The 27,705-nt window shown below is 44.7% G+C and overlaps 56 non-coding genes across 56 annotated transcripts; all 56 read right to left on the bottom strand.

Annotated features, from left to right (window-relative positions):
• Positions 1-221: 221 nt before the first annotated feature.
• LOC134122139 (5S ribosomal RNA) lies at positions 222-340 on the bottom strand. The gene has a single exon (XR_009953680.1). It is a non-coding gene; the product is annotated as a 5S ribosomal RNA (ribosomal RNA).
• Positions 341-684: 344 nt separating this feature from the next.
• LOC134121945 (5S ribosomal RNA) lies at positions 685-803 on the bottom strand. Its single transcript, XR_009953486.1, has one exon. It is a non-coding gene; the product is annotated as a 5S ribosomal RNA (ribosomal RNA).
• Positions 804-1,142: 339 nt separating this feature from the next.
• On the bottom strand, positions 1,143-1,261 carry LOC134122478 (5S ribosomal RNA). The gene has a single exon (XR_009954005.1). It is a non-coding gene; the product is annotated as a 5S ribosomal RNA (ribosomal RNA).
• Positions 1,262-1,605: 344 nt separating this feature from the next.
• LOC134122477 (5S ribosomal RNA) lies at positions 1,606-1,724 on the bottom strand. Its single transcript, XR_009954004.1, has one exon. It is a non-coding gene; the product is annotated as a 5S ribosomal RNA (ribosomal RNA).
• Positions 1,725-2,063: 339 nt separating this feature from the next.
• On the bottom strand, positions 2,064-2,182 carry LOC134122476 (5S ribosomal RNA). The gene has a single exon (XR_009954003.1). It is a non-coding gene; the product is annotated as a 5S ribosomal RNA (ribosomal RNA).
• A 344-nt stretch (positions 2,183-2,526) lies between these two features.
• LOC134122475 (5S ribosomal RNA) lies at positions 2,527-2,645 on the bottom strand. Its single transcript, XR_009954002.1, has one exon. It is a non-coding gene; the product is annotated as a 5S ribosomal RNA (ribosomal RNA).
• Positions 2,646-2,984: 339 nt separating this feature from the next.
• LOC134122474 (5S ribosomal RNA) lies at positions 2,985-3,103 on the bottom strand. Its single transcript, XR_009954001.1, has one exon. It is a non-coding gene; the product is annotated as a 5S ribosomal RNA (ribosomal RNA).
• A 344-nt stretch (positions 3,104-3,447) lies between these two features.
• On the bottom strand, positions 3,448-3,566 carry LOC134122473 (5S ribosomal RNA). The gene has a single exon (XR_009954000.1). It is a non-coding gene; the product is annotated as a 5S ribosomal RNA (ribosomal RNA).
• Positions 3,567-3,905: 339 nt separating this feature from the next.
• On the bottom strand, positions 3,906-4,024 carry LOC134122472 (5S ribosomal RNA). Its single transcript, XR_009953999.1, has one exon. It is a non-coding gene; the product is annotated as a 5S ribosomal RNA (ribosomal RNA).
• Positions 4,025-4,818: 794 nt separating this feature from the next.
• On the bottom strand, positions 4,819-4,937 carry LOC134122470 (5S ribosomal RNA). The gene has a single exon (XR_009953997.1). It is a non-coding gene; the product is annotated as a 5S ribosomal RNA (ribosomal RNA).
• Positions 4,938-5,276: 339 nt separating this feature from the next.
• On the bottom strand, positions 5,277-5,395 carry LOC134121514 (5S ribosomal RNA). Its single transcript, XR_009953055.1, has one exon. It is a non-coding gene; the product is annotated as a 5S ribosomal RNA (ribosomal RNA).
• A 339-nt stretch (positions 5,396-5,734) lies between these two features.
• Positions 5,735-5,853, bottom strand: LOC134122469 (5S ribosomal RNA). The gene has a single exon (XR_009953996.1). It is a non-coding gene; the product is annotated as a 5S ribosomal RNA (ribosomal RNA).
• Positions 5,854-6,197: 344 nt separating this feature from the next.
• Positions 6,198-6,316, bottom strand: LOC134121939 (5S ribosomal RNA). Its single transcript, XR_009953480.1, has one exon. It is a non-coding gene; the product is annotated as a 5S ribosomal RNA (ribosomal RNA).
• A 339-nt stretch (positions 6,317-6,655) lies between these two features.
• On the bottom strand, positions 6,656-6,774 carry LOC134122468 (5S ribosomal RNA). The gene has a single exon (XR_009953995.1). It is a non-coding gene; the product is annotated as a 5S ribosomal RNA (ribosomal RNA).
• A 398-nt stretch (positions 6,775-7,172) lies between these two features.
• Positions 7,173-7,291, bottom strand: LOC134121992 (5S ribosomal RNA). The gene has a single exon (XR_009953533.1). It is a non-coding gene; the product is annotated as a 5S ribosomal RNA (ribosomal RNA).
• Positions 7,292-7,685: 394 nt separating this feature from the next.
• LOC134122467 (5S ribosomal RNA) lies at positions 7,686-7,804 on the bottom strand. The gene has a single exon (XR_009953994.1). It is a non-coding gene; the product is annotated as a 5S ribosomal RNA (ribosomal RNA).
• Positions 7,805-8,143: 339 nt separating this feature from the next.
• On the bottom strand, positions 8,144-8,262 carry LOC134122466 (5S ribosomal RNA). The gene has a single exon (XR_009953993.1). It is a non-coding gene; the product is annotated as a 5S ribosomal RNA (ribosomal RNA).
• Positions 8,263-8,660: 398 nt separating this feature from the next.
• Positions 8,661-8,779, bottom strand: LOC134121990 (5S ribosomal RNA). Its single transcript, XR_009953531.1, has one exon. It is a non-coding gene; the product is annotated as a 5S ribosomal RNA (ribosomal RNA).
• A 394-nt stretch (positions 8,780-9,173) lies between these two features.
• On the bottom strand, positions 9,174-9,292 carry LOC134122465 (5S ribosomal RNA). Its single transcript, XR_009953992.1, has one exon. It is a non-coding gene; the product is annotated as a 5S ribosomal RNA (ribosomal RNA).
• Positions 9,293-9,631: 339 nt separating this feature from the next.
• On the bottom strand, positions 9,632-9,750 carry LOC134122303 (5S ribosomal RNA). Its single transcript, XR_009953843.1, has one exon. It is a non-coding gene; the product is annotated as a 5S ribosomal RNA (ribosomal RNA).
• Positions 9,751-10,094: 344 nt separating this feature from the next.
• LOC134122464 (5S ribosomal RNA) lies at positions 10,095-10,213 on the bottom strand. Its single transcript, XR_009953991.1, has one exon. It is a non-coding gene; the product is annotated as a 5S ribosomal RNA (ribosomal RNA).
• A 339-nt stretch (positions 10,214-10,552) lies between these two features.
• Positions 10,553-10,671, bottom strand: LOC134122301 (5S ribosomal RNA). The gene has a single exon (XR_009953841.1). It is a non-coding gene; the product is annotated as a 5S ribosomal RNA (ribosomal RNA).
• Positions 10,672-11,015: 344 nt separating this feature from the next.
• On the bottom strand, positions 11,016-11,134 carry LOC134122463 (5S ribosomal RNA). Its single transcript, XR_009953990.1, has one exon. It is a non-coding gene; the product is annotated as a 5S ribosomal RNA (ribosomal RNA).
• Positions 11,135-11,473: 339 nt separating this feature from the next.
• LOC134122462 (5S ribosomal RNA) lies at positions 11,474-11,592 on the bottom strand. The gene has a single exon (XR_009953989.1). It is a non-coding gene; the product is annotated as a 5S ribosomal RNA (ribosomal RNA).
• Positions 11,593-12,386: 794 nt separating this feature from the next.
• On the bottom strand, positions 12,387-12,505 carry LOC134122461 (5S ribosomal RNA). Its single transcript, XR_009953988.1, has one exon. It is a non-coding gene; the product is annotated as a 5S ribosomal RNA (ribosomal RNA).
• A 339-nt stretch (positions 12,506-12,844) lies between these two features.
• On the bottom strand, positions 12,845-12,963 carry LOC134121513 (5S ribosomal RNA). The gene has a single exon (XR_009953054.1). It is a non-coding gene; the product is annotated as a 5S ribosomal RNA (ribosomal RNA).
• Positions 12,964-13,302: 339 nt separating this feature from the next.
• LOC134122459 (5S ribosomal RNA) lies at positions 13,303-13,421 on the bottom strand. The gene has a single exon (XR_009953986.1). It is a non-coding gene; the product is annotated as a 5S ribosomal RNA (ribosomal RNA).
• A 344-nt stretch (positions 13,422-13,765) lies between these two features.
• Positions 13,766-13,884, bottom strand: LOC134121938 (5S ribosomal RNA). Its single transcript, XR_009953479.1, has one exon. It is a non-coding gene; the product is annotated as a 5S ribosomal RNA (ribosomal RNA).
• A 339-nt stretch (positions 13,885-14,223) lies between these two features.
• LOC134122458 (5S ribosomal RNA) lies at positions 14,224-14,342 on the bottom strand. The gene has a single exon (XR_009953985.1). It is a non-coding gene; the product is annotated as a 5S ribosomal RNA (ribosomal RNA).
• A 398-nt stretch (positions 14,343-14,740) lies between these two features.
• LOC134121989 (5S ribosomal RNA) lies at positions 14,741-14,859 on the bottom strand. The gene has a single exon (XR_009953530.1). It is a non-coding gene; the product is annotated as a 5S ribosomal RNA (ribosomal RNA).
• Positions 14,860-15,253: 394 nt separating this feature from the next.
• On the bottom strand, positions 15,254-15,372 carry LOC134121861 (5S ribosomal RNA). Its single transcript, XR_009953402.1, has one exon. It is a non-coding gene; the product is annotated as a 5S ribosomal RNA (ribosomal RNA).
• Positions 15,373-15,711: 339 nt separating this feature from the next.
• Positions 15,712-15,830, bottom strand: LOC134122349 (5S ribosomal RNA). Its single transcript, XR_009953889.1, has one exon. It is a non-coding gene; the product is annotated as a 5S ribosomal RNA (ribosomal RNA).
• Positions 15,831-16,174: 344 nt separating this feature from the next.
• Positions 16,175-16,293, bottom strand: LOC134121988 (5S ribosomal RNA). Its single transcript, XR_009953529.1, has one exon. It is a non-coding gene; the product is annotated as a 5S ribosomal RNA (ribosomal RNA).
• A 394-nt stretch (positions 16,294-16,687) lies between these two features.
• On the bottom strand, positions 16,688-16,806 carry LOC134122457 (5S ribosomal RNA). Its single transcript, XR_009953984.1, has one exon. It is a non-coding gene; the product is annotated as a 5S ribosomal RNA (ribosomal RNA).
• A 339-nt stretch (positions 16,807-17,145) lies between these two features.
• LOC134122348 (5S ribosomal RNA) lies at positions 17,146-17,264 on the bottom strand. The gene has a single exon (XR_009953888.1). It is a non-coding gene; the product is annotated as a 5S ribosomal RNA (ribosomal RNA).
• Positions 17,265-17,608: 344 nt separating this feature from the next.
• Positions 17,609-17,727, bottom strand: LOC134122456 (5S ribosomal RNA). Its single transcript, XR_009953983.1, has one exon. It is a non-coding gene; the product is annotated as a 5S ribosomal RNA (ribosomal RNA).
• A 339-nt stretch (positions 17,728-18,066) lies between these two features.
• LOC134121666 (5S ribosomal RNA) lies at positions 18,067-18,185 on the bottom strand. The gene has a single exon (XR_009953207.1). It is a non-coding gene; the product is annotated as a 5S ribosomal RNA (ribosomal RNA).
• A 398-nt stretch (positions 18,186-18,583) lies between these two features.
• On the bottom strand, positions 18,584-18,702 carry LOC134121987 (5S ribosomal RNA). Its single transcript, XR_009953528.1, has one exon. It is a non-coding gene; the product is annotated as a 5S ribosomal RNA (ribosomal RNA).
• A 394-nt stretch (positions 18,703-19,096) lies between these two features.
• Positions 19,097-19,215, bottom strand: LOC134122455 (5S ribosomal RNA). The gene has a single exon (XR_009953982.1). It is a non-coding gene; the product is annotated as a 5S ribosomal RNA (ribosomal RNA).
• A 339-nt stretch (positions 19,216-19,554) lies between these two features.
• Positions 19,555-19,673, bottom strand: LOC134122300 (5S ribosomal RNA). The gene has a single exon (XR_009953840.1). It is a non-coding gene; the product is annotated as a 5S ribosomal RNA (ribosomal RNA).
• A 344-nt stretch (positions 19,674-20,017) lies between these two features.
• On the bottom strand, positions 20,018-20,136 carry LOC134122454 (5S ribosomal RNA). Its single transcript, XR_009953981.1, has one exon. It is a non-coding gene; the product is annotated as a 5S ribosomal RNA (ribosomal RNA).
• Positions 20,137-20,475: 339 nt separating this feature from the next.
• LOC134121665 (5S ribosomal RNA) lies at positions 20,476-20,594 on the bottom strand. Its single transcript, XR_009953206.1, has one exon. It is a non-coding gene; the product is annotated as a 5S ribosomal RNA (ribosomal RNA).
• A 344-nt stretch (positions 20,595-20,938) lies between these two features.
• Positions 20,939-21,057, bottom strand: LOC134122138 (5S ribosomal RNA). Its single transcript, XR_009953679.1, has one exon. It is a non-coding gene; the product is annotated as a 5S ribosomal RNA (ribosomal RNA).
• A 344-nt stretch (positions 21,058-21,401) lies between these two features.
• Positions 21,402-21,520, bottom strand: LOC134122453 (5S ribosomal RNA). Its single transcript, XR_009953980.1, has one exon. It is a non-coding gene; the product is annotated as a 5S ribosomal RNA (ribosomal RNA).
• Positions 21,521-21,859: 339 nt separating this feature from the next.
• Positions 21,860-21,978, bottom strand: LOC134122362 (5S ribosomal RNA). Its single transcript, XR_009953902.1, has one exon. It is a non-coding gene; the product is annotated as a 5S ribosomal RNA (ribosomal RNA).
• A 344-nt stretch (positions 21,979-22,322) lies between these two features.
• LOC134122452 (5S ribosomal RNA) lies at positions 22,323-22,441 on the bottom strand. The gene has a single exon (XR_009953979.1). It is a non-coding gene; the product is annotated as a 5S ribosomal RNA (ribosomal RNA).
• A 339-nt stretch (positions 22,442-22,780) lies between these two features.
• LOC134121664 (5S ribosomal RNA) lies at positions 22,781-22,899 on the bottom strand. Its single transcript, XR_009953205.1, has one exon. It is a non-coding gene; the product is annotated as a 5S ribosomal RNA (ribosomal RNA).
• A 344-nt stretch (positions 22,900-23,243) lies between these two features.
• LOC134122137 (5S ribosomal RNA) lies at positions 23,244-23,362 on the bottom strand. The gene has a single exon (XR_009953678.1). It is a non-coding gene; the product is annotated as a 5S ribosomal RNA (ribosomal RNA).
• A 344-nt stretch (positions 23,363-23,706) lies between these two features.
• On the bottom strand, positions 23,707-23,825 carry LOC134121620 (5S ribosomal RNA). Its single transcript, XR_009953161.1, has one exon. It is a non-coding gene; the product is annotated as a 5S ribosomal RNA (ribosomal RNA).
• A 339-nt stretch (positions 23,826-24,164) lies between these two features.
• On the bottom strand, positions 24,165-24,283 carry LOC134122450 (5S ribosomal RNA). Its single transcript, XR_009953978.1, has one exon. It is a non-coding gene; the product is annotated as a 5S ribosomal RNA (ribosomal RNA).
• A 346-nt stretch (positions 24,284-24,629) lies between these two features.
• Positions 24,630-24,748, bottom strand: LOC134122449 (5S ribosomal RNA). The gene has a single exon (XR_009953977.1). It is a non-coding gene; the product is annotated as a 5S ribosomal RNA (ribosomal RNA).
• Positions 24,749-25,087: 339 nt separating this feature from the next.
• Positions 25,088-25,206, bottom strand: LOC134122083 (5S ribosomal RNA). The gene has a single exon (XR_009953624.1). It is a non-coding gene; the product is annotated as a 5S ribosomal RNA (ribosomal RNA).
• Positions 25,207-25,550: 344 nt separating this feature from the next.
• On the bottom strand, positions 25,551-25,669 carry LOC134122136 (5S ribosomal RNA). Its single transcript, XR_009953677.1, has one exon. It is a non-coding gene; the product is annotated as a 5S ribosomal RNA (ribosomal RNA).
• Positions 25,670-26,013: 344 nt separating this feature from the next.
• Positions 26,014-26,132, bottom strand: LOC134121619 (5S ribosomal RNA). The gene has a single exon (XR_009953160.1). It is a non-coding gene; the product is annotated as a 5S ribosomal RNA (ribosomal RNA).
• Positions 26,133-26,471: 339 nt separating this feature from the next.
• LOC134122447 (5S ribosomal RNA) lies at positions 26,472-26,590 on the bottom strand. The gene has a single exon (XR_009953975.1). It is a non-coding gene; the product is annotated as a 5S ribosomal RNA (ribosomal RNA).
• Positions 26,591-27,384: 794 nt separating this feature from the next.
• On the bottom strand, positions 27,385-27,503 carry LOC134121663 (5S ribosomal RNA). The gene has a single exon (XR_009953204.1). It is a non-coding gene; the product is annotated as a 5S ribosomal RNA (ribosomal RNA).
• Between the last annotated feature and the right edge of the window lie 202 nt (positions 27,504-27,705).

Below are 27,705 nucleotides of genomic sequence, written 5' to 3'. Positions count from 1 at the left end.
CGAAAATTGGATGGACTAGAGAAGACCCGCCCAGGAGTCCCAGCCAATCGGTGAATGGCCATTGCAGTCCCCGCCACCTCAAATGGCCTGACGATGGTACGGACGTAAGCCACCTTTCATCTTCTTCCTATTGCATCTCTTCTACAATGTGAAATTTTTTTTACAATTGTGTAGGTGTACAATCTACGGCGCTGGGCGGCTTTCAGAGAGAGAAGTGAAAAAGCTTACGGCACCTGGGATTCCCAGGCGGTCTTCCATCCAGGTACTAACCAGGCCCTGCTCTGCTTAGCTTCCGAGAACAGACGAGATCGGGCGGAACCAGAGAGGTATGGACGTAAGCTGCTTTTCATCTTTTTCCTAATCCTTTAAAACGTGTCAAAGATAATCAGAAGTTTCTTTTTCTAAAATTGAAGCAGTTCTTAGCATTGGCAAGAGAGGTTCCTAAAGCCTGAAGGTAACTTTACTTTTCTTCACTGGCAATTCTAACATGTTGGGTTAGCACCTGTATTTCAACGGCTAAATTACAAACAACAGTATGCCAATGGTAAATGTTGACCAACACTAATTTAGCAATCATGAAACCGAATCATTTTGGATAATATTGTCTAATTTCCTTTCATATCCAACGTTAAAACAGGTGTACAATCTGCGGCGCTCGGCGGCTTTCGGAGAGAGAAGTGAAAAAGCTTACGGCACCTGGGATTCCCAGGCGGTCTTCCATCCAGGTACTAACCAGGCCCTGCTCTGCTTAGCTTCGGAGATCAGACGAGATCGGGCGGAACCAGAGAGGTATGGCCGTAAGCTGCTTTTTATCTTTTTCCTAATCCTTTATAATGCGTCAATGAATTATGACACGCCTGCCGTTGGCATCTTTGTGTGGGTTAAATAAGGGTATGCAAAGAAGGCTGTGACATCCCATGCCGAAAATTGGATGGACTAGAGAAGACCCGCCCAGGAGTCCCAGCCAATCGGTGAATGGCCATTGCAGTCCCCGCCACCTCAAATGGCCTGACGATGGTATGGACGTAAGCCACCTTTCATCTTCTTCCTATTGCATCTCTTCTACAATGTGAATTTTTTTTTACAATTGTGTAGGTGTACAATCTACGGCGCTGGGCGGCTTTTAGAGAGAGAAGTTAAAAAGCTTACGGCACCTGGGATTCCCAGGCGGTCTTCCATCCAGGTACTAACCAGGCCCTGCTCTGCTTAGCTTCCGAGATCAGACGAGATCGGGCGGAACCAGAGAGGTATGGCCGTAAGCTGCTTTTCATCTTTTTCCTAATCCTTTAAAACGTGTCAAAGATAATCAGAAGTTTCTTTTTCTAAAATTGAAGCAGTTCTTAGCATTGGCAAGAGAGGTTCCTAAAGCCTGAAGGTAACTTTACTTTTCTTCACTGGCAATTCTAACATGTTGGGTTAGCACCTGTATTTCAACGGCTAAATTACAAACAACAGTATGCCAATGGTAAATGTTGACCAACACTAATTTAGCAATCATGAAACGGAATCATTTTGGATAATATTGTCTAATTTCCTTTCATATCCAACGTTAAAACAGGTGTACAATCTGCGGCGCTCGGCGGCTTTCGGAGAGAGAAGTGAAAAAGCTTACGGCACCTGGGATTCCCAGGCGGTCTTCCATCCAGGTACTAACCAGGCCCTGCTCTGCTTAGCTTCCGAGATCAGACGAGATCGGGCGGAACCAGAGAGGTATGGCCGTAAGCTGCTTTTTATCTTTTTCCTAATCCTTTATAATGCGTCAATGAATTATGACACGCCTGCCGTTGGCATCTTTGTGTGGGTTAAATAAGGGTATGCAAAGAAGGCTGTGACATCCCATGCCGAAAATTGGATGGACTAGAGAAGACCCGCCCAGGAGTCCCAGCCAATCGGTGAATGGCCATTGCAGTCCCCGCCACCTCAAATGGCCTGACGATGGTATGGACGTAAGCCACCTTTCATCTTCTTCCTATTGCATCTCTTCTACAATGTGAATTTTTTTTTACAATTGTGTAGGTGTACAATCTACGGCGCTGGGCGGCTTTCAGAGAGAGAAGTTAAAAAGCTTACGGCACCTGGGATTCCCAGGCGGTCTTCCATCCAGGTACTAACCAGGCCCTGCTCTGCTTAGCTTCCGAGATCAGACGAGATCGGGCGGAACCAGAGAGGTATGGCCGTAAGCTGCTTTTCATCTTTTTCCTAATCCTTTAAAACGTGTCAAAGATAATCAGAAGTTTCTTTTTCTAAAATTGAAGCAGTTCTTAGCATTGGCAAGAGAGGTTCCTAAAGCCTGAAGGTAACTTTACTTTTCTTCACTGGCAATTCTAACATGTTGGGTTAGCACCTGTATTTCAACGGCTAAATTACAAACAACAGTATGCCAATGGTAAATGTTGACCAACACTAATTTAGCAATCATGAAACGGAATCATTTTGGATAATATTGTCTAATTTCCTTTCATATCCAACGTTAAAACAGGTGTACAATCTGCGGCGCTCGGCGGCTTTCGGAGAGAGAAGTGAAAAAGCTTACGGCACCTGGGATTCCCAGGCGGTCTTCCATCCAGGTACTAACCAGGCCCTGCTCTGCTTAGCTTCCGAGATCAGACGAGATCGGGCGGAACCAGAGAGGTATGGCCGTAAGCTGCTTTTTATCTTTTTCCTAATCCTTTATAATGCGTCAATGAATTATGACACGCCTGCCGTTGGCATCTTTGTGTGGGTTAAATAAGGGTATGCAAAGAAGGCTGTGACATCCCATGCCGAAAATTGGATGGACTAGAGAAGACCCGCCCAGGAGTCCCAGCCAATCGGTGAATGGCCATTGCAGTCCCCGCCACCTCAAATGGCCTGACGATGGTATGGACGTAAGCCACCTTTCATCTTCTTCCTATTGCATCTCTTCTACAATGTGAATTTTTTTTTACAATTGTGTAGGTGTACAATCTACGGCGCTGGGCGGCTTTCAGAGAGAGAAGTTAAAAAGCTTACGGCACCTGGGATTCCCAGGCGGTCTTCCATCCAGGTACTAACCAGGCCCTGCTCTGCTTAGCTTCCGAGATCAGACGAGATCGGGCGGAACCAGAGAGGTATGGCCGTAAGCTGCTTTTCATCTTTTTCCTAATCCTTTAAAACGTGTCAAAGATAATCAGAAGTTTCTTTTTCTAAAATTGAAGCAGTTCTTAGCATTGGCAAGAGAGGTTCCTAAAGCCTGAAGGTAACTTTACTTTTCTTCACTGGCAATTCTAACATGTTGGGTTAGCACCTGTATTTCAACGGCTAAATTACAAACAACAGTATGCCAATGGTAAATGTTGACCAACACTAATTTAGCAATCATGAAACGGAATCATTTTGGATAATATTGTCTAATTTCCTTTCATATCCAACGTTAAAACAGGTGTACAATCTGCGGCGCTCGGCGGCTTTCGGAGAGAGAAGTGAAAAAGCTTACGGCACCTGGGATTCCCAGGCGGTCTTCCATCCAGGTACTAACCAGGCCCTGCTCTGCTTAGCTTCCGAGATCAGACGAGATCGGGCGGAACCAGAGAGGTATGGCCGTAAGCTGCTTTTTATCTTTTTCCTAATCCTTTATAATGCGTCAATGAATTATGACACGCCTGCCGTTGGCATCTTTGTGTGGGTTAAATAAGGGTATGCAAAGAAGGCTGTGACATCCCATGCCGAAAATTGGATGGACTAGAGAAGACCCGCCCAGGAGTCCCAGCCAATCGGTGAATGGCCATTGCAGTCCCCGCCACCTCAAATGGCCTGACGATGGTATGGACGTAAGCCACCTTTCATCTTCTTCCTATTGCATCTCTTCTACAATGTGATAAACTTTTTACAATTGTGTAGGTGTACAAGCTACGGCGCTGGGCGGCTTTCAGAGAGAGAAGTGAAAAAGCTTACGGCACCTGGGATTCCCAGGCGGTCTTCCATCCAGGTACTAACCAGGCCCTGCTCTGCTTAGCTTCCGAGATCAGACGAGATCGGGCGGAACCAGAGAGGTATGGCCGTAAGCTGCTTTTTATCTTTTTCCTAATCCTTTATAATGCGTCAAAGATAATCAGAAGAGTTTCTTTTTCTAAAATTGAAGCAGTTCTTAGGATTGGCAAGAGAGGTTTCTAAAACCTGAAGGTAACTTTACTTTTCTTCACTGGCAATTCTAACATGTTGGGTTAGCACCTGTATTTCAACGGCTAAATTACAAACAAAAGTATGCCAATTGTTAAATGTTGATCAACACTAATTTAGCAACCATGAAACGGAATCATTTTGGATAATATTGTCTAATTGCCTTTCATATCCAACGTTAAAACAACACTAAACATGCATCTCTTCAACAATGTGATATACTTTTTGTAATTTGTAGGTGTTCCCAGGCGGTCTTCCATCCAGGTACTAACCAGGCCCTGCTCTGCTTAGCTTCCGAGATCAGACGAGATCGGGCGGAACCAGAGAGGTATGGCCGTAAGCTGCTTTTTATCTTTTTCCTAATCCTTTATAATGCGTCAATGAATTATGACACGCCTGCCGTTGGCATCTTTGTGTGGGTTAAATAAGGGTATGCAAAGAAGGCTGTGACATCCCATGCCGAAAATTGGATGGACTAGAGAAGACCCGCCCAGGAGTCCCAGCCAATCGGTGAATGGCCATTGCAGTCCCCGCCACCTCAAATGGCCTGACGATGGTATGGACGTAAGCCACCTTTCATCTTCTTCCTATTGCATCTCTTCTACAATGTGATAAACTTTTTACAATTGTGTAGGTGTACAAGCTACGGCGCTGGGCGGCTTTCAGAGAGAGAAGTGAAAAAGCTTACGGCACCTGGGATTCCCAGGCGGTCTTCCATCCAGGTACTAACCAGGCCCTGCTCTGCTTAGCTTCCGAGATCAGACGAGATCGGGCGGAACCAGAGAGGTATGGCCGTAAGCTGCTTTTTATCTTTTTCCTAATCCTTTATAATGCGTCAAAAAATTATGTCACGCCTGCCGTTGGCATCTTTGTGTGGGTTAAATAAGGGTATGCAAAGAAGGCTGTGACATCCTATGGCGAAAATTGGATGGACTAGAGAAGACCCGCCCAGGAGTCCCAGCCAATCGGTGGATGGCCATTGCAGTCCCCGCCACCTCAAATGGCCTGACGATGGTATGGACGTAAGCCACCTTTCATCTTCTTCCTATTGCATCTCTTCTACAATGTGAAATACTTTTTACAATTGTGAAGGTGTACAATCTGCGGCGGTGGGCGGCTTTCGGAGAGAGAAGTGAAAAAGCTTACGGCACCTGGGATTCCCAGGCGGTCTTCCATCCAGGTACTAACCAGGCCCTGCTCTGCTTAGCTTCCGAGATCAGACGAGATCAGGCGGAACCAGAGAGGTATGGCCGTAAGCTGCTTTTTATCTTTTTCCTAATCCTTTATAATGCGTCAATGAATTATGACACGCCAGCCGTTGGCATCTTTGTGTGGGTTAAATAAGGGTATGCAAAGAAGGCTGTGACATCCCATGCCGAAAATTGGATGGACTAGAGAAGACCCGCCCAGGAGTCCCAGCCAATCGGTGAATGGCCATTGCAGTCCCCGCCACCTCAAATGGCCTGACGATGGTATGGACGTAAGCCACCTTTCATCTTCTTCCTATTGCATCTCTTCTACAATGTGAATTTTTTTTTACAATTGTGTAGGTGTACAATCTACGGCGCTGGGCGGCTTTCAGAGAGAGAAGTTAAAAAGCTTACGGCACCTGGGATTCCCAGGCGGTCTTCCATCCAGGTACTAACCAGGCCCTGCTCTGCTTAGCTTCCGAGATCAGACGAGATCGGGCGGAACCAGAGAGGTATGGCCGTAAGCTGCTTTTCATCTTTTTCCTAATCCTTTAAAACGTGTCAAAGATAATCAGAAGTTTCTTTTTCTAAAATTGAAGCAGTTCTTAGCATTGGCAAGAGAGGTTCCTAAAGCCTGAAGGTAACTTTACTTTTCTTCACTGGCAATTCTAACATGTTGGGTTAGCACCTGTATTTCAACGGCTAAATTACAAACAACAGTATGCCAATCGTAAATGTTGACCAACACTAATTTAGCAATCATGAAACGGAATCATTTTGGATAATATTGTCTAATTTCCTTTCATATCCAACGTTAAAACAGGTGTACAATCTGCGGCGCTCGGCGGCTTTCGGAGAGAGAAGTGAAAAAGCTTACGGCACCTGGGATTCCCAGGCGGTCTTCCATCCAGGTACTAACCAGGCCCTGCTCTGCTTAGCTTGCGAGATCAGACGAGATCGGGCGGAACCAGAGAGGTATGGCCGTAAGCTGCTTTTTATCTTTTTCCTAATCCTTTATAATGCGTCAATGAATTATGACACGCCTGCCGTTGGCATCTTTGTGTGGGTTAAATAAGGGTATGCAAAGAAGGCTGTGACATCCCATGCCGAAAATTGGATGGACTAGAGAAGACCCGCCCAGGAGTCCCAGCCAATCGGTGAATGGCCATTGCAGTCCCCGCCACCTCAAATGGCCTGACGATGGTATGGACGTAAGCCACCTTTCATCTTCTTCCTATTGCATCTCTTCTACAATGTGATAAACTTTTTACAATTGTGTAGGTGTACAAGCTACGGCGCTGGGCGGCTTTCAGAGAGAGAAGTGAAAAAGCTTACGGCACCTGGGATTCCCAGGCGGTCTTCCATCCAGGTACTAACCAGGCCCTGCTCTGCTTAGCTTCCGAGATCAGACGAGATCGGGCGGAACCAGAGAGGTATGGCCGTAAGCTGCTTTTTATCTTTTTCCTAATCCTTTATAATGCGTCAAAGATAATCAGAAGAGTTTCTTTTTCTAAAATTGAAGCAGTTCTTAGGATTGGCAAGAGAGGTTTCTAAAACCTGAAGGTAACTTTACTTTTCTTCACTGGCAATTCTAACATGTTGGGTTAGCACCTGTATTTCAACGGCTAAATTACAAACAAAAGTATGCCAATTGTTAAATGTTGATCAACACTAATTTAGCAACCATGAAACGGAATCATTTTGGATAATATTGTCTAATTGCCTTTCATATCCAACGTTAAAACAACACTAAACATGCATCTCTTCAACAATGTGATATACTTTTTGTAATTTGTAGGTGAACAATCTGCGGCGCTCGGCGGCTTTCGGTGAGAGAAGTGAAAAAGCTTACGGCACCTGGGATTCCCAGGCGGTCTTCCATCCAGGTACTAACCAGGCCCCGCTCTGCTTAGCTTCCGAGATCAGACGAGATCGGGCGGAACCAGAGAGGTATGGCTGTAAGCTGCTTTTTATCTTTTTCCTAATCCTTTAAAACGTGTCAAAGATAATCAGAAGTTTCTTTTTCTAAAATTGAAGCAGTTCTTAGCATTGGCAAGAGAGGTTCCTAAAACCTGAAGGTAACTTTACTTTTCTTCACTGGTAAATCTAACATGTTTGGTTAGCACCTGTATTTCAACGGCTAAATTACAAACAATAGTATGCCAATCGTAAAATGTTGATCAACACCAATTTAGCAATCATGAAACGGAATCATTTTGGATAATATTGTCTAATTTCCTTTCATATCCAACGTTAAAACAACACTAAACATGCATCTCTTCAACAATGTGATATACTTTTTGTAATTTGTAGGTGTACAATCTGCGGCGCTCTGCAGCTTTCAGAGAGAAGTGAAAAAGCTTACGGCACCTGGGATTCCCAGGCGGTCTTCCATCCAGGTACTAACCAGGCCCTGCTCTGCTTAGCTTCCGAGATCAGACGAGATCGGGCGGAACCAGAGAGGTATGGCCGTAAGCTGCTTTTTATCTTTTTCCTAATCCTTTATAATGCGTCAATGAATTATGACACGCCAGCCGTTGGCATCTTTGTGTGGGTTAAATAAGGGTATGCAAAGAAGGCTGTGACATCCCAAGCCGAAAATTGGATGGACTAGAGAAGACCCGCCCAGGAGTCCCAGCCAATCGGTGAATGGCCATTGCAGTCCCCGCCACCTCAAATGGCCTGACGATGGTATGGACGTAAGCCACCTTTCATCTTCTTCCTATTGCATCTCTTCTACAATGTGATAAACTTTTTACAATTGTGTAGGTGTACAAGCTACGGCGCTGGGCGGCTTTCAGAGAGAGAAGTGAAAAAGCTTACGGCACCTGGGATTCCCAGGCGGTCTTCCATCCAGGTACTAACCAGGCCCTGCTCTGCTTAGCTTCCGAGATCAGACGAGATCGGGCGGAACCAGAGAGGTATGGCCGTAAGCTGCTTTTTATCTTTTTCCTAATCCTTTATAATGCGTCAAAGATAATCAGAAGAGTTTCTTTTTCTAAAATTGAAGCAGTTCTTAGGATTGGCAAGAGAGGTTTCTAAAACCTGAAGGTAACTTTACTTTTCTTCACTGGCAATTCTAACATGTTGGGTTAGCACCTGTATTTCAACGGCTAAATTACAAACAAAAGTATGCCAATTGTTAAATGTTGATCAACACTAATTTAGCAACCATGAAACGGAATCATTTTGGATAATATTGTCTAATTGCCTTTCATATCCAACGTTAAAACAACACTAAACATGCATCTCTTCAACAATGTGATATACTTTTTGTAATTTGTAGGTGAACAATCTGCGGCGCTCGGCGGCTTTCGGTGAGAGAAGTGAAAAAGCTTACGGCACCTGGGATTCCCAGGCGGTCTTCCATCCAGGTACTAACCAGGCCCCGCTCTGCTTAGCTTCCGAGATCAGACGAGATCGGGCGGAACCAGAGAGGTATGGCTGTAAGCTGCTTTTTATCTTTTTCCTAATCCTTTAAAACGTGTCAAAGATAATCAGAAGTTTCTTTTTCTAAAATTGAAGCAGTTCTTAGCATTGGCAAGAGAGGTTCCTAAAACCTGAAGGTAACTTTACTTTTCTTCACTGGTAAATCTAACATGTTTGGTTAGCACCTGTATTTCAACGGCTAAATTACAAACAATAGTATGCCAATCGTAAAATGTTGATCAACACCAATTTAGCAATCATGAAACGGAATCATTTTGGATAATATTGTCTAATTTCCTTTCATATCCAACGTTAAAACAACACTAAACATGCATCTCTTCAACAATGTGATATACTTTTTGTAATTTGTAGGTGTACAATCTGCGGCGCTCTGCAGCTTTCAGAGAGAAGTGAAAAAGCTTACGGCACCTGGGATTCCCAGGCGGTCTTCCATCCAGGTACTAACCAGGCCCTGCTCTGCTTAGCTTCCGAGATCAGACGAGATCGGGCGGAACCAGAGAGGTATGGCCGTAAGCTGCTTTTTATCTTTTTCCTAATCCTTTATAATGCGTCAATGAATTATGACACGCCAGCCGTTGGCATCTTTGTGTGGGTTAAATAAGGGTATGCAAAGAAGGCTGTGACATCCCAAGCCGAAAATTGGATGGACTAGAGAAGACCCGCCCAGGAGTCCCAGCCAATCGGTGAATGGCCATTGCAGTCCCCGCCACCTCAAATGGCCTGACGATGGTACGGACGTAAGCCACCTTTCATCTTCTTCCTATTGCATCTCTTCTACAATGTGAAATTTTTTTTACAATTGTGTAGGTGTACAATCTACGGCGCTGGGCGGCTTTCAGAGAGAGAAGTGAAAAAGCTTACGGCACCTGGGGTTCCCAGGCGGTCTTCCATCCAGGTACTAACCAGGCCCTGCTCTGCTTAGCTTCCGAGAACAGACGAGATCGGGCGGAACCAGAGAGGTATGGACGTAAGCTGCTTTTCATCTTTTTCCTAATCCTTTAAAACGTGTCAAAGATAATCAGAAGTTTCTTTTTCTAAAATTGAAGCAGTTCTTAGCATTGGCAAGAGAGGTTCCTAAAGCCTGAAGGTAACTTTACTTTTCTTCACTGGCAATTCTAACATGTTGGGTTAGCACCTGTATTTCAACGGCTAAATTACAAACAACAGTATGCCAATCGTAAATGTTGACCAACACTAATTTAGCAATCATGAAACGGAATCATTTTGGATAATATTGTCTAATTTCCTTTCATATCCAACGTTAAAACAGGTGTACAATCTGCGGCGCTCGGCGGCTTTCGGAGAGAGAAGTGAAAAAGCTTACGGCACCTGGGATTCCCAGGCGGTCTTCCATCCAGGTACTAACCAGGCCCTGCTCTGCTTAGCTTCCGAGATCAGACGAGATCGGGCGGAACCAGAGAGGTATGGCCGTAAGCTGCTTTTTATCTTTTTCCTAATCCTTTATAATGCGTCAATGAATTATGACACGCCTGCCGTTGGCATCTTTGTGTGGGTTAAATAAGGGTATGCAAAGAAGGCTGTGACATCCCATGCCGAAAATTGGATGGACTAGAGAAGACCCGCCCAGGGGTCCCAGCCAATCGGTGAATGGCCATTGCAGTCCCCGCCACCTCAAATGGCCTGACGATGGTACGGACGTAAGCCACCTTTCATCTTCTTCCTATTGCATCTCTTCTACAATGTGAAATTTTTTTTACAATTGTGTAGGTGTACAATCTACGGCGCTGGGCGGCTTTCAGAGAGAGAAGTGAAAAAGCTTACGGCACCTGGGGTTCCCAGGCGGTCTTCCATCCAGGTACTAACCAGGCCCTGCTCTGCTTAGCTTCCGAGAACAGACGAGATCGGGCGGAACCAGAGAGGTATGGACGTAAGCTGCTTTTCATCTTTTTCCTAATCCTTTAAAACGTGTCAAAGATAATCAGAAGTTTCTTTTTCTAAAATTGAAGCAGTTCTTAGCATTGGCAAGAGAGGTTCCTAAAGCCTGAAGGTAACTTTACTTTTCTTCACTGGCAATTCTAACATGTTGGGTTAGCACCTGTATTTCAACGGCTAAATTACAAACAACAGTATGCCAATGGTAAATGTTGACCAACACTAATTTAGCAATCATGAAACGGAATCATTTTGGATAATATTGTCTAATTTCCTTTCATATCCAACGTTAAAACAGGTGTACAATCTGCGGCGCTCGGCGGCTTTCGGAGAGAGAAGTGAAAAAGCTTACGGCACCTGGGATTCCCAGGCGGTCTTCCATCCAGGTACTAACCAGGCCCTGCTCTGCTTAGCTTCCGAGATCAGACGAGATCGGGCGGAACCAGAGAGGTATGGCCGTAAGCTGCTTTTTATCTTTTTCCTAATCCTTTATAATGCGTCAATGAATTATGACACGCCTGCCGTTGGCATCTTTGTGTGGGTTAAATAAGGGTATGCAAAGAAGGCTGTGACATCCCATGCCGAAAATTGGATGGACTAGAGAAGACCCGCCCAGGAGTCCCAGCCAATCGGTGAATGGCCATTGCAGTCCCCGCCACCTCAAATGGCCTGACGATGGTATGGACGTAAGCCACCTTTCATCTTCTTCCTATTGCATCCCTTTTACAATGTGATAAACTTTTTACAATTGTGTAGGTGTACAAGCTACGGCGCTGGGCGGCTTTCAGAGAGAGAATTGAAAAAGCTTACGGCACCTGGGATTCCCAGGCGGTCTTCCATCCAGGTACTAACCAGGCCCTGCTCTGCTTAGCTTCCGAGATCAGACGAGATCGGGCGGAACCAGAGAGGTATGGCCGTAAGCTGCTTTTTATCTTTTTCCTAATCCTTTATAATGCGTCAAAGATAATCAGAAGAGTTTCTTTTTCTAAAATTGAAGCAGTTCTTAGGATTGGCAAGAGAGGTTTCTAAAACCTGAAGGTAACTTTACTTTTCTTCACTGGCAATTCTAACATGTTGGGTTAGCACCTGTATTTCAACGGCTAAATTACAAACAAAAGTATGCCAATTGTTAAATGTTGATCAACACTAATTTAGCAACCATGAAACGGAATCATTTTGGATAATATTGTCTAATTGCCTTTCATATCCAACGTTAAAACAACACTAAACATGCATCTCTTCAACAATGTGATATACTTTTTGTAATTTGTAGGTGTTCCCAGGCGGTCTTCCATCCAGGTACTAACCAGGCCCTGCTCTGCTTAGCTTCCGAGATCAGACGAGATCGGGCGGAACCAGAGAGGTATGGCCGTAAGCTGCTTTTTATCTTTTTCCTAATCCTTTATAATGCGTCAATGAATTATGACACGCCTGCCGTTGGCATCTTTGTGTGGGTTAAATAAGGGTATGCAAAGAAGGCTGTGACATCCCATGCCGAAAATTGGATGGACTAGAGAAGACCCGCCCAGGAGTCCCAGCCAATCGGTGAATGGCCATTGCAGTCCCCGCCACCTCAAATGGCCTGACGATGGTATGGACGTAAGCCACCTTTCATCTTCTTCCTATTGCATCTCTTCTACAATGTGATAAACTTTTTACAATTGTGTAGGTGTACAAGCTACGGCGCTGGGCGGCTTTCAGAGAGAGAAGTGAAAAAGCTTACGGCACCTGGGATTCCCAGGCGGTCTTCCATCCAGGTACTAACCAGGCCCTGCTCTGCTTAGCTTCCGAGATCAGACGAGATCGGGCGGAACCAGAGAGGTATGGCCGTAAGCTGCTTTTTATCTTTTTCCTAATCCTTTATAATGCGTCAAAAAATTATGTCACGCCTGCCGTTGGCATCTTTGTGTGGGTTAAATAAGGGTATGCAAAGAAGGCTGTGACATCCTATGGCGAAAATTGGATGGACTAGAGAAGACCCGCCCAGGAGTCCCAGCCAATCGGTGGATGGCCATTGCAGTCCCCGCCACCTCAAATGGCCTGACGATGGTATGGACGTAAGCCACCTTTCATCTTCTTCCTATTGCATCTCTTCTACAATGTGAAATACTTTTTACAATTGTGAAGGTGTACAATCTGCGGCGGTGGGCGGCTTTAGGAGAGAGAAGTGAAAAAGCTTACGGCACCTGGGATTCCCAGGCGGTCTTCCATCCAGGTACTAACCAGGCCCTGCTCTGCTTAGCTTCCGAGATCAGACGAGATCAGGCGGAACCAGAGAGGTATGGCCGTAAGCTGCTTTTTATCTTTTTCCTAATCCTTTATAATGCGTCAATGAATTATGACACGCCAGCCGTTGGCATCTTTGTGTGGGTTAAATAAGGGTATGCAAAGAAGGCTGTGACATCCCATGCCGAAAATTGGATGGACTAGAGAAGACCCGCCCAGGAGTCCCAGCCAATCGGTGAATGGCCATTGCAGTCCCCGCCACCTCAAATGGCCTGACGATGGTATGGACGTAAGCCACCTTTCATCTTCTTCCTATTGCATCTCTTCTACAATGTGAATTTTTTTTTACAATTGTGTAGGTGTACAATCTACGGCGCTGGGCGGCTTTCAGAGAGAGAAGTTAAAAAGCTTACGGCACCTGGGATTCCCAGGCGGTCTTCCATCCAGGTACTAACCAGGCCCTGCTCTGCTTAGCTTCCGAGATCAGACGAGATCGGGCGGAACCAGAGAGGTATGGCCGTAAGCTGCTTTTCATCTTTTTCCTAATCCTTTAAAACGTGTCAAAGATAATCAGAAGTTTCTTTTTCTAAAATTGAAGCAGTTCTTAGCATTGGCAAGAGAGGTTCCTAAAGCCTGAAGGTAACTTTACTTTTCTTCACTGGCAATTCTAACATGTTGGGTTAGCACCTGTATTTCAACGGCTAAATTACAAACAACAGTATGCCAATCGTAAATGTTGACCAACACTAATTTAGCAATCATGAAACGGAATCATTTTGGATAATATTGTCTAATTTCCTTTCATATCCAACGTTAAAACAGGTGTACAATCTGCGGCGCTCGGCGGCTTTCGGAGAGAGAAGTGAAAAAGCTTACGGCACCTGGGATTCCCAGGCGGTCTTCCATCCAGGTACTAACCAGGCCCTGCTCTGCTTAGCTTGCGAGATCAGACGAGATCGGGCGGAACCAGAGAGGTATGGCCGTAAGCTGCTTTTTATCTTTTTCCTAATCCTTTATAATGCGTCAATGAATTATGACACGCCTGCCGTTGGCATCTTTGTGTGGGTTAAATAAGGGTATGCAAAGAAGGCTGTGACATCCCATGCCGAAAATTGGATGGACTAGAGAAGACCCGCCCAGGAGTCCCAGCCAATCGGTGAATGGCCATTGCAGTCCCCGCCACCTCAAATGGCCTGACGATGGTATGGACGTAAGCCACCTTTCATCTTCTTCCTATTGCATCTCTTCTACAATGTGATAAACTTTTTACAATTGTGTAGGTGTACAAGCTACGGCGCTGGGCGGCTTTCAGAGAGAGAAGTGAAAAAGCTTACGGCACCTGGGATTCCCAGGCGGTCTTCCATCCAGGTACTAACCAGGCCCTGCTCTGCTTAGCTTCCGAGATCAGACGAGATCGGGCGGAACCAGAGAGGTATGGCCGTAAGCTGCTTTTTATCTTTTTCCTAATCCTTTATAATGCGTCAAAGATTATCAGAAGAGTTTCTTTTTCTAAAATTGAAGCAGTTCTTAGGATTGGCAAGAGAGGTTTCTAAAACCTGAAGGTAACTTTACTTTTCTTCACTGGCAATTCTAACATGTTGGGTTAGCACCTGTATTTCAACGGCTAAATTACAAACAAAAGTATGCCAATTGTTAAATGTTGATCAACACTAATTTAGCAACCATGAAACGGAATCATTTTGGATAATATTGTCTAATTGCCTTTCATATCCAACGTTAAAACAACACTAAACATGCATCTCTTCAACAATGTGATATACTTTTTGTAATTTGTAGGTGAACAATCTGCGGCGCTCGGCGGCTTTCGGTGAGAGAAGTGAAAAAGCTTACGGCACCTGGGATTCCCAGGCGGTCTTCCATCCAGGTACTAACCAGGCCCCGCTCTGCTTAGCTTCCGAGATCAGACGAGATCGGGCGGAACCAGAGAGGTATGGCTGTAAGCTGCTTTTTATCTTTTTCCTAATCCTTTAAAACGTGTCAAAGATAATCAGAAGTTTCTTTTTCTAAAATTGAAGCAGTTCTTAGCATTGGCAAGAGAGGTTCCTAAAACCTGAAGGTAACTTTACTTTTCTTTACTGGTAAATCTAACATGTTTGGTTAGCACCTGTATTTCAACGGCTAAATTACAAACAATAGTATGCCAATCGTAAAATGTTGATCAACACCAATTTAGCAATCATGAAACGGAATCATTTTGGATAATATTGTCTAATTTCCTTTCATATCCAACGTTAAAACAACACTAAACATGCATCTCTTCAACAATGTGATATACTTTTTGTAATTTGTAGGTGTACAATCTGCGGCGCTCTGCAGCTTTCAGAGAGAAGTGAAAAAGCTTACGGCACCTGGGATTCCCAGGCGGTCTTCCATCCAGGTACTAACCAGGCCTTGCTCTGCTTAGCTTCCGAGATCAGACGAGATCGGGCGGAACCAGAGAGGTATGGCCGTAAGCTGCTTTTTATCTTTTTCCTAATCCTTTATAATGCGTCAATGAATTATGACACGCCAGCCGTTGGCATCTTTGTGTGGGTTAAATAAGGGTATGCAAAGAAGGCTGTGACATCCCAAGCCGAAAATTGGATGGACTAGAGAAGACCCGCCCAGGAGTCCCAGCCAATCGGTGAATGGCCATTGCAGTCCCCGCCACCTCAAATGGCCTGACGATGGTACGGACGTAAGCCACCTTTCATCTTCTTCCTATTGCATCTCTTCTACAATGTGAAATTTTTTTTACAATTGTGTAGGTGTACAATCTACGGCGCTGGGCGGCTTTCAGAGAGAGAAGTGAAAAAGCTTACAGCACCTGGGGTTCCCAGGCGGTCTTCCATCCAGGTACTAACCAGGCCCTGCTCTGCTTAGCTTCCGAGAACAGACGAGATCGGGCGGAACCAGAGAGGTATGGACGTAAGCTGCTTTTCATCTTTTTCCTAATCCTTTAAAACGTGTCAAAGATAATCAGAAGTTTCTTTTTCTAAAATTGAAGCAGTTCTTAGCATTGGCAAGAGAGGTTCCTAAAGCCTGAAGGTAACTTTACTTTTCTTCACTGGCAATTCTAACATGTTGGGTTAGCACCTGTATTTCAACGGCTAAATTACAAACAACAGTATGCCAATCGTAAATGTTGACCAACACTAATTTAGCAATCATGAAACGGAATCATTTTGGATAATATTGTCTAATTTCCTTTCATATCCAACGTTAAAACAGGTGTACAATCTGCGGCGCTCGGCGGCTTTCGGTGAGAGAAGTGAAAAAGCTTACGGCACCTGGGATTCCCAGGCGGTCTTCCATCCAGGTACTAACCAGGCCCCGCTCTGCTTAGCTTCCGAGATCAGACGAGATCGGGCGGAACCAGAGAGGTATGGCTGTAAGCTGCTTTTTATCTTTTTCCTAATCCTTTAAAACGTGTCAAAGATAATCAGAAGTTTCTTTTTCTAAAATTGAAGCAGTTCTTAGCATTGGCAAGAGAGGTTCCTAAAACCTGAAGGTAACTTTACTTTTCTTTACTGGTAAATCTAACATGTTTGGTTAGCACCTGTATTTCAACGGCTAAATTACAAACAATAGTATGCCAATCGTAAAATGTTGATCAACACCAATTTAGCAATCATGAAACGGAATCATTTTGGATAATATTGTCTAATTTCCTTTCATATCCAACGTTAAAACAACACTAAACATGCATCTCTTCAACAATGTGATATACTTTTTGTAATTTGTAGGTGTACAATCTGCGGCGCTCTGCAGCTTTCAGAGAGAAGTGAAAAAGCTTACGGCACCTGGGATTCCCAGGCGGTCTTCCATCCAGGTACTAACCAGGCCCTGCTCTGCTTAGCTTCCGAGATCAGACGAGATCGGGCGGAACCAGAGAGGTATGGCCGTAAGCTGCTTTTTATCTTTTTCCTAATCCTTTATAATGCGTCAATGAATTATGACACGCCAGCCGTTGGCATCTTTGTGTGGGTTAAATAAGGGTATGCAAAGAAGGCTGTGACATCCCAAGCCGAAAATTGGATGGACTAGAGAAGACCCGCCCAGGAGTCCCAGCCAATCGGTGAATGGCCATTGCAGTCCCCGCCACCTCAAATGGCCTGACGATGGTACGGACGTAAGCCACCTTTCATTTTCTTTCTATTGCATCTCTTCTACAATGTGAAATTTTTTTTACAATTGTGTAGGTGTACAATCTACGGCGCTGGGCGGCTTTCAGAGAGAGAAGTGAAAAAGCTTACAGCACCTGGGGTTCCCAGGCGGTCTTCCATCCAGGTACTAACCAGGCCCTGCTCTGCTTAGCTTCCGAGAACAGACGAGATCGGGCGGAACCAGAGAGGTATGGACGTAAGCTGCTTTTCATCTTTTTCCTAATCCTTTAAAACGTGTCAAAGATAATCAGAAGTTTCTTTTTCTAAAATTGAAGCAGTTCTTAGCATTGGCAAGAGAGGTTCCTAAAGCCTGAAGGTAACTTTACTTTTCTTCACTGGCAATTCTAACATGTTGGGTTAGCACCTGTATTTCAACGGCTAAATTACAAACAACAGTATGCCAATCGTAAATGTTGACCAACACTAATTTAGCAATCATGAAACGGAATCATTTTGGATAATATTGTCTAATTTCCTTTCATATCCAACGTTAAAACAGGTGTACAATCTGCGGCGCTCGGCGGCTTTCGGAGAGAGAAGTGAAAAAGCTTACGGCACCTGGGATTCCCAGGCGGTCTTCCATCCAGGTACTAACCAGGCCCTGCTCTGCTTAGCTTCCGAGATCAGACGAGATCGGGCGGAACCAGAGAGGTATGGCCGTAAGCTGCTTTTTATCTTTTTCCTAATCCTTTATAATGCGTCAATGAATTATGACACGCCTGCCGTTGGCATCTTTGTGTGGGTTAAATAAGGGTATGCAAAGAAGGCTGTGACATCCCATGCCGAAAATTGGATGGACTAGAGAAGACCCGCCCAGGGGTCCCAGCCAATCGGTGAATGGCCATTGCAGTCCCCGCCACCTCAAATGGCCTGACGATGGTACGGACGTAAGCCACCTTTCATCTTCTTCCTATTGCATCTCTTCTACAATGTGAAATTTTTTTTACAATTGTGTAGGTGTACAATTTACGGCGCTGGGCGGCTTTCGGAGAGAGAAGTGAAAAAGCTTACGGCACCTGGGATTCCCAGGCGGTCTTCCATCCAGGTACTAACCAGGCCCTGCTCTGCTTAGCTTCCGAGATCAGACGAGATCGGGCGGAACCAGAGAGGTATGGACGTAAGCTGCTTTTCATCTTTTTCCTAATCCTTTATAATGCGTCAAAGATAATCAGAAGAGTTTCTTTTTCTAAAATTGAAGCAGTTCTTAGGATTGGCAAGAGAGGTTTCTAAAACCTGAAGGTAACTTTACTTTTCTTCACTGGCAATTCTAACATGTTGGGTTAGCACCTGTATTTCAACGGCTAAATTACAAACAAAAGTATGCCAATTGTTAAATGTTGATCAACACTAATTTAGCAACCATGAAACGGAATCATTTTGGATAATATTGTCTAATTGCCTTTCATATCCAACGTTAAAACAACACTAAACATGCATCTCTTCAACAATGTGATATACTTTTTGTAATTTGTAGGTGAACAATCTGCGGCGCTCGGCGGCTTTCGGTGAGAGAAGTGAAAAAGCTTACGGCACCTGGGATTCCCAGGCGGTCTTCCATCCAGGTACTAACCAGGCCCCGCTCTGCTTAGCTTCCGAGATCAGACGAGATCGGGCGGAACCAGAGAGGTATGGCTGTAAGCTGCTTTTTATCTTTTTCCTAATCCTTTAAAACGTGTCAAAGATAATCAGAAGTTTCTTTTTCTAAAATTGAAGCAGTTCTTAGCATTGGCAAGAGAGGTTCCTAAAACCTGAAGGTAACTTTACTTTTCTTCACTGGTAAATCTAACATGTTTGGTTAGCACCTGTATTTCAACGGCTAAATTACAAACAATAGTATGCCAATCGTAAAATGTTGATCAACACCAATTTAGCAATCATGAAACGGAATCATTTTGGATAATATTGTCTAATTTCCTTTCATATCCAACGTTAAAACAACACTAAACATGCATCTCTTCAACAATGTGATATACTTTTTGTAATTTGTAGGTGTACAATCTGCGGCGCTCTGCAGCTTTCAGAGAGAAGTGAAAAAGCTTACGGCACCTGGGATTCCCAGGCGGTCTTCCATCCAGGTACTAACCAGGCCCTGCTCTGCTTAGCTTCCGAGATCAGACGAGATCGGGCGGAACCAGAGAGGTATGGCCGTAAGCTGCTTTTTATCTTTTTCCTAATCCTTTATAATGCGTCAATGAATTATGACACGCCAGCCGTTGGCATCTTTGTGTGGGTTAAATAAGGGTATGCAAAGAAGGCTGTGACATCCCAAGCCGAAAATTGGATGGACTAGAGAAGACCCGCCCAGGAGTCCCAGCCAATCGGTGAATGGCCATTGCAGTCCCCGCCACCTCAAATGGCCTGACGATGGTACGGACGTAAGCCACCTTTCATCTTCTTCCTATTGCATCTCTTCTACAATGTGAAATTTTTTTTACAATTGTGTAGGTGTACAATCTACGGCGCTGGGCGGCTTTCAGAGAGAGAAGTGAAAAAGCTTACGGCACCTGGGGTTCCCAGGCGGTCTTCCATCCAGGTACTAACCAGGCCCTGCTCTGCTTAGCTTCCGAGAACAGACGAGATCGGGCGGAACCAGAGAGGTATGGACGTAAGCTGCTTTTCATCTTTTTCCTAATCCTTTAAAACGTGTCAAAGATAATCAGAAGTTTCTTTTTCTAAAATTGAAGCAGTTCTTAGCATTGGCAAGAGAGGTTCCTAAAGCCTGAAGGTAACTTTACTTTTCTTCACTGGCAATTCTAACATGTTGGGTTAGCACCTGTATTTCAACGGCTAAATTACAAACAACAGTATGCCAATCGTAAATGTTGACCAACACTAATTTAGCAATCATGAAACGGAATCATTTTGGATAATATTGTCTAATTTCCTTTCATATCCAACGTTAAAACAGGTGTACAATCTGCGGCGCTCGGCGGCTTTCGGAGAGAGAAGTGAAAAAGCTTACGGCACCTGGGATTCCCAGGCGGTCTTCCATCCAGGTACTAACCAGGCCCTGCTCTGCTTAGCTTCCGAGATCAGACGAGATCGGGCGGAACCAGAGAGGTATGGCCGTAAGCTGCTTTTTATCTTTTTCCTAATCCTTTATAATGCGTCAATGAATTATGACACGCCTGCCGTTGGCATCTTTGTGTGGGTTAAATAAGGGTATGCAAAGAAGGCTGTGACATCCCATGCCGAAAATTGGATGGACTAGAGAAGACCCGCCCAGGGGTCCCAGCCAATCGGTGAATGGCCATTGCAGTCCCCGCCACCTCAAATGGCCTGACGATGGTACGGACGTAAGCCACCTTTCATCTTCTTCCTATTGCATCTCTTCTACAATGTGAAATTTTTTTTACAATTGTGTAGGTGTACAATTTACGGCGCTGGGCGGCTTTCGGAGAGAGAAGTGAAAAAGCTTACGGCACCTGGGATTCCCAGGCGGTCTTCCATCCAGGTACTAACCAGGCCCTGCTCTGCTTAGCTTCCGAGATCAGACGAGATCGGGCGGAACCAGAGAGGTATGGACGTAAGCTGCTTTTCATCTTTTTCCTAATCCTTTAAAACGTGTCAAAGATAATCAGAAGTTTCTTTTTCTAAAATTGAAGCAGTTCTTAGCATTGGCAAGAGAGGTTCCTAAAGCCTGAAGGTAACTTTACTTTTCTTCACTGGCAATTCTAACATGTTGGGTTAGCACCTGTATTTCAACGGCTAAATTACAAACAACAGTATGCCAATCGTAAATGTTGACCAACACTAATTTAGCAATCATGAAACGGAATGATTTTGGATAATATTGTCTAATTTCCTTTCATATCCAACGTTAAAACAGGTGTACAATCTGCGGCGCTCGGCGGCTTTCGGAGAGAGAAGTGAAAAAGCTTACGGCACCTGGGATTCCCAGGCGGTCTTCCATCCAGGTACTAACCAGGCCCTGCTCTGCTTAGCTTCCGAGAACAGACGAGATCGGGCGGAACCAGAGAGGTATGGACGTAAGCTGCTTTTCATCTTTTTCCTAATCCTTTAAAACGTGTCAAAGATAATCAGAAGTTTCTTTTTCTAAAATTGAAGCAGTTCTTAGCATTGGCAAGAGAGGTTCCTAAAGCCTGAAGGTAACTTTACTTTTCTTCACTGGCAATTCTAACATGTTGGGTTAGCACCTGTATTTCAACGGCTAAATTACAAACAACAGTATGCCAATCGTAAATGTTGACCAACACTAATTTAGCAATCATGAAACGGAATCATTTTGGATAATATTGTCTAATTTCCTTTCATATCCAACGTTAAAACAGGTGTACAATCTGCGGCGCTCGGCGGCTTTCGGAGAGAGAAGTGAAAAAGCTTACGGCACCTGGGATTCCCAGGCGGTCTTCCATCCAGGTACTAACCAGGCCCTGCTCTGCTTAGCTTCCGAGATCAGACGAGATCGGGCGGAACCAGAGAGGTATGGCCGTAAGCTGCTTTTTATCTTTTTCCTAATCCTTTATAATGCGTCAATGAATTATGACACGCCAGCCGTTGGCATCTTTGTGTGGGTTAAATAAGGGTATGCAAAGAAGGCTGTGACATCCCATGCCGAAAATTGGATGGACTAGAGAAGACCCGCCCAGGAGTCCCAGCCAATCGGTGAATGGCCATTGCAGTCCCCGCCACCTCAAATGGCCTGACGATGGTATGGACGTAAGCCACCTTTCATCTTCTTCCTATTGCATCTCTTCTACAATGTGAAATTTTTTTTACAATTGTGTAGGTGTACAATCTACGGCGCTGGGCGGCTTTCAGAGAGAGAAGTGAAAAAGCTTACGGCACCTGGGATTCCCAGGCGGTCTTCCATCCAGGTACTAACCAGGCCCTGCTCTGCTTAGGTTCCGAGATCAGACGAGATCGGGCGGAACCAGAGAGGTATGGACGTAAGCTGCTTTTCATCTTTTTCCTAATCCTTTAAAACGTGTCAAAGATAATCAGAAGTTTCTTTTTCTAAAATTGAAGCAGTTCTTAGCATTGGCAAGAGAGGTTCCTAAAGCCTGAAGGTAACTTTACTTTTCTTCACTGGCAATTCTAACATGTTGGGTTAGCACCTGTATTTCAACGGCTAAATTACAAACAACAGTATGCCAATCGTAAATGTTGACCAACACTAATTTAGCAATCATGAAACGGAATCATTTTGGATAATATTGTCTAATTTCCTTTCATATCCAACGTTAAAACAGGTGTACAATCTGCGGCGCTCGGCGGCTTTCGGAGAGAGAAGTGAAAAAGCTTACGGCACCTGGGATTCCCAGGCGGTCTTCCATCCAGGTACTAACCAGGCCCTGCTCTGCTTAGCTTCCGAGATCAGACGAGATCGGGCGGAACCAGAGAGGTATGGCCGTAAGCTGCTTTTTATCTTTTTCCTAATCCTTTATAATGCGTCAATGAATTATGACACGCCTGCCGTTGGCATCTTTGTGTGGGTTAAATAAGGGTATGCAAAGAAGGCTGTGACATCCCATGCCGAAAATTGGATGGACTAGAGAAGACCCGCCCAGGGGTCCCAGCCAATCGGTGAATGGCCATTGCAGTCCCCGCCACCTCAAATGGCCTGACGATGGTACGGACGTAAGCCACCTTTCATCTTCTTCCTATTGCATCTCTTCTACAATGTGAAATTTTTTTTACAATTGTGTAGGTGTACAATTTACGGCGCTGGGCGGCTTTCGGAGAGAGAAGTGAAAAAGCTTACGGCACCTGGGATTCCCAGGCGGTCTTCCATCCAGGTACTAACCAGGCCCTGCTCTGCTTAGCTTCCGAGATCAGACGAGATCGGGCGGAACCAGAGAGGTATGGACGTAAGCTGCTTTTCATCTTTTTCCTAATCCTTTAAAACGTGTCAAAGATAATCAGAAGTTTCTTTTTCTAAAATTGAAGCAGTTCTTAGCATTGGCAAGAGAGGTTCCTAAAGCCTGAAGGTAACTTTACTTTTCTTCACTGGCAATTCTAACATGTTGGGTTAGCACCTGTATTTCAACGGCTAAATTACAAACAACAGTATGCCAATCGTAAATGTTGACCAACACTAATTTAGCAATCATGAAACGGAATGATTTTGGATAATATTGTCTAATTTCCTTTCATATCCAACGTTAAAACAGGTGTACAATCTGCGGCGCTCGGCGGCTTTCGGAGAGAGAAGTGAAAAAGCTTACGGCACCTGGGATTCCCAGGCGGTCTTCCATCCAGGTACTAACCAGGCCCTGCTCTGCTTAGCTTCCGAGAACAGACGAGATCGGGCGGAACCAGAGAGGTATGGACGTAAGCTGCTTTTCATCTTTTTCCTAATCCTTTAAAACGTGTCAAAGATAATCAGAAGTTTCTTTTTCTAAAATTGAAGCAGTTCTTAGCATTGGCAAGAGAGGTTCCTAAAGCCTGAAGGTAACTTTACTTTTCTTCACTGGCAATTCTAACATGTTGGGTTAGCACCTGTATTTCAACGGCTAAATTACAAACAACAGTATGCCAATGGTAAATGTTGACCAACACTAATTTAGCAATCATGAAACGGAATCATTTTGGATAATATTGTCTAATTTCCTTTCATATCCAACGTTAAAACAGGTGTACAATCTGCGGCGCTCGGCGGCTTTCGGAGAGAGAAGTGAAAAAGCTTACGGCACCTGGGATACCCAGGCGGTCTTCCATCCAGGTACTAACCAGGCCCTGCTCTGCTTAGCTTCCGAGATCAGACGAGATCGGGCGGAACCAGAGAGGTATGGCCGTAAGCTGCTTTTTATCTTTTTCCTAATCCTTTATAATGCGTCAATGAATTATGACACGCCTGCCGTTGGCATCTTTGTGTGGGTTAAATAAGGGTATGCAAAGAAGGCTGTGACATCCCATGCCGAAAATTGGATGGACTAGAGAAGACCCGCCCAGGAGTCCCAGCCAATCGGTGAATGGCCATTGCAGTCCCCGCCACCTCAAATGGCCTGACGATGGTATGGACGTAAGCCACCTTTCATCTTCTTCCTATTGCATCTCTTCTACAATGTGATAAACTTTTTACAATTGTGTAGGTGTACAAGCTACGGCGCTGGGCGGCTTTCAGAGAGAGAAGTGAAAAAGCTTACGGCACCTGGGATTCCCAGGCGGTCTTCCATCCAGGTACTAACCAGGCCCTGCTCTGCTTAGCTTCCGAGATCAGACGAGATCGGGCGGAACCAGAGAGGTATGGCCGTAAGCTGCTTTTTATCTTTTTCCTAATCCTTTATAATGCGTCAAAGATAATCAGAAGAGTTTCTTTTTCTAAAATTGAAGCAGTTCTTAGCATTGGCAAGAGAGGTTCCTAAAGCCTGAAGGTAACTTTACTTTTCTTCACTGGCAATTCTAACATGTTGGGTTAGCACCTGTATTTCAACGGCTAAATTACAAACAACAGTATGCCAATCGTAAATGTTGACCAACACTAATTTAGCAATCATGAAACGGAATCATTTTGGATAATATTGTCTAATTTCCTTTCATATCCAACGTTAAAACAGGTGTACAATCTGCGGCGCTCGGCGGCTTTCGGAGAGAGAAGTGAAAAAGCTTACGGCACCTGGGATTCCCAGGCGGTCTTCCATCCAGGTACTAACCAGGCCCTGCTCTGCTTAGCTTCCGAGATCAGACGAGATCGGGCGGAACCAGAGAGGTATGGCCGTAAGCTGCTTTTTATCTTTTTCCTAATCCTTTATAATGCGTCAATGAATTATGACACGCCTGCCGTTGGCATCTTTGTGTGGGTTAAATAAGGGTATGCAAAGAAGGCTGTGACATCCCATGCCGAAAATTGGATGGACTAGAGAAGACCCGCCCAGGGGTCCCAGCCAATCGGTGAATGGCCATTGCAGTCCCCGCCACCTCAAATGGCCTGACGATGGTACGGACGTAAGCCACCTTTCATCTTCTTCCTATTGCATCTCTTCTACAATGTGAAATTTTTTTTACAATTGTGTAGGTGTACAATTTACGGCGCTGGGCGGCTTTCGGAGAGAGAAGTGAAAAAGCTTACGGCACCTGGGATTCCCAGGCGGTCTTCCATCCAGGTACTAACCAGGCCCTGCTCTGCTTAGCTTTCGAGATCAGACGAGATCGGGCGGAACCAGAGAGGTATGGACGTAAGCTGCTTTTCATCTTTTTCCTAATCCTTTAAAACGTGTCAAAGATAATCAGAAGTTTCTTTTTCTAAAATTGAAGCAGTTCTTAGCATTGGCAAGAGAGGTTCCTAAAGCCTGAAGGTAACTTTACTTTTCTTCACTGGCAATTCTAACATGTTGGGTTAGCACCTGTATTTCAACGGCTAAATTACAAACAACAGTATGCCAATCGTAAATGTTGACCAACACTAATTTAGCAATCATGAAACGGAATGATTTTGGATAATATTGTCTAATTTCCTTTCATATCCAACGTTAAAACAGGTGTACAATCTGCGGCGCTCGGCGGCTTTCGGAGAGAGAAGTGAAAAAGCTTACGGCACCTGGGATTCCCAGGCGGTCTTCCATCCAGGTACTAACCAGGCCCTGCTCTGCTTAGCTTCCGAGAACAGACGAGATCGGGCGGAACCAGAGAGGTATGGACGTAAGCTGCTTTTCATCTTTTTCCTAATCCTTTAAAACGTGTCAAAGATAATCAGAAGTTTCTTTTTCTAAAATTGAAGCAGTTCTTAGCATTGGCAAGAGAGGTTCCTAAAGCCTGAAGGTAACTTTACTTTTCTTCACTGGCAATTCTAACATGTTGGGTTAGCACCTGTATTTCAACGGCTAAATTACAAACAACAGTATGCCAATGGTAAATGTTGACCAACACTAATTTAGCAATCATGAAACGGAATCATTTTGGATAATATTGTCTAATTTCCTTTCATATCCAACGTTAAAACAGGTGTACAATCTGCGGCGCTCGGCGGCTTTCGGAGAGAGAAGTGAAAAAGCTTACGGCACCTGGGATACCCAGGCGGTCTTCCATCCAGGTACTAACCAGGCCCTGCTCTGCTTAGCTTCCGAGATCAGACGAGATCGGGCGGAACCAGAGAGGTATGGCCGTAAGCTGCTTTTTATCTTTTTCCTAATCCTTTATAATGCGTCAATGAATTATGACACGCCTGCCGTTGGCATCTTTGTGTGGGTTAAATAAGGGTATGCAAAGAAGGCTGTGACATCCCATGCCGAAAATTGGATGGACTAGAGAAGACCCGCCCAGGAGTCCCAGCCAATCGGTGAATGGCCATTGCAGTCCCCGCCACCTCAAATGGCCTGACCATGGTATGGACGTAAGCCACCTTTCATCTTCTTCCTATTGCATCTCTTCTACAATGTGATAAACTTTTTACAATTGTGTAGGTGTACAAGCTACGGCGCTGGGCGGCTTTCAGAGAGAGAAGTGAAAAAGCTTACGGCACCTGGGATTCCCAGGCGGTCTTCCATCCAGGTACTAACCAGGCCCTGCTCTGCTTAGCTTCCGAGATCAGACGAGATCGGGCGGAACCAGAGAGGTATGGCCGTAAGCTGCTTTTTATCTTTTTCCTAATCCTTTATAATGCGTCAAAGATAATCAGAAGAGTTTCTTTTTCTAAAATTGAAGCAGTTCTTAGGATTGGCAAGAGAGGTTTCTAAAACCTGAAGGTAACTTTACTTTTCTTCACTGGCAATTCTAACATGTTGGGTTAGCACCTGTATTTCAACGGCTAAATTACAAACAAAAGTATGCCAATTGTTAAATGTTGATCAACACTAATTTAGCAACCATGAAACGGAATCATTTTGGATAATATTGTCTAATTGCCTTTCATATCCAACGTTAAAACAACACTAAACATGCATCTCTTCAACAATGTGATATACTTTTTGTAATTTGTAGGTGTTCCCAGGCGGTCTTCCATCCAGGTACTAACCAGGCCCTGCTCTGCTTAGCTTCCGAGATCAGACGAGATCGGGCGGAACCAGAGAGGTATGGCCGTAAGCTGCTTTTTATCTTTTTCCTAATCCTTTATAATGCGTCAATGAATTATGACACGCCTGCCGTTGGCATCTTTGTGTGGGTTAAATAAGGGTATGCAAAGAAGGCTGTGACATCCCATGCCGAAAATTGGATGGACTAGAGAAGACCCGCCCAGGAGTCCCAGCCAATCGGTGAATGGCCATTGCAGTCCCCGCCACCTCAAATGGCCTGACGATGGTATGGACGTAAGCCACCTTTCATCTTCTTCCTATTGCATCTCTTCTACAATGTGAAATTTTTTTTACAATTGTGTAGGTGTACAATTTACGGCGCTGGGCGGCTTTCGGAGAGAGAAGTGAAAAAGCTTACGGCACCTGGGATTCCCAGGCGGTCTTCCATCCAGGTACTAACCAGGCCCTGCTCTGCTTAGCTTCCGAGATCAGACGAGATCGGGCGGAACCAGAGAGGTATGGACGTAAGCTGCTTTTCATCTTTTTCCTAATCCTTTAAAACGTGTCAAAGATAATCAGAAGTTTCTTTTTCTAAAATTGAAGCAGTTCTTAGCATTGGCAAGAGAGGTTCCTAAAGCCTGAAGGTAACTTTACTTTTCTTCACTGGCAATTCTAACATGTTGGGTTAGCACCTGTATTTCAACGGCTAAATTACAAACAACAGTATGCCAA

Source organism: Pungitius pungitius, unplaced genomic scaffold (assembly GCF_949316345.1).
Source record: "Pungitius pungitius unplaced genomic scaffold, fPunPun2.1 scaffold_28, whole genome shotgun sequence".
NCBI classification, from domain to species: domain Eukaryota; kingdom Metazoa; phylum Chordata; class Actinopteri; order Perciformes; family Gasterosteidae; genus Pungitius; species Pungitius pungitius.
This window is presented reverse-complemented; position numbering and strand designations above follow the sequence as displayed.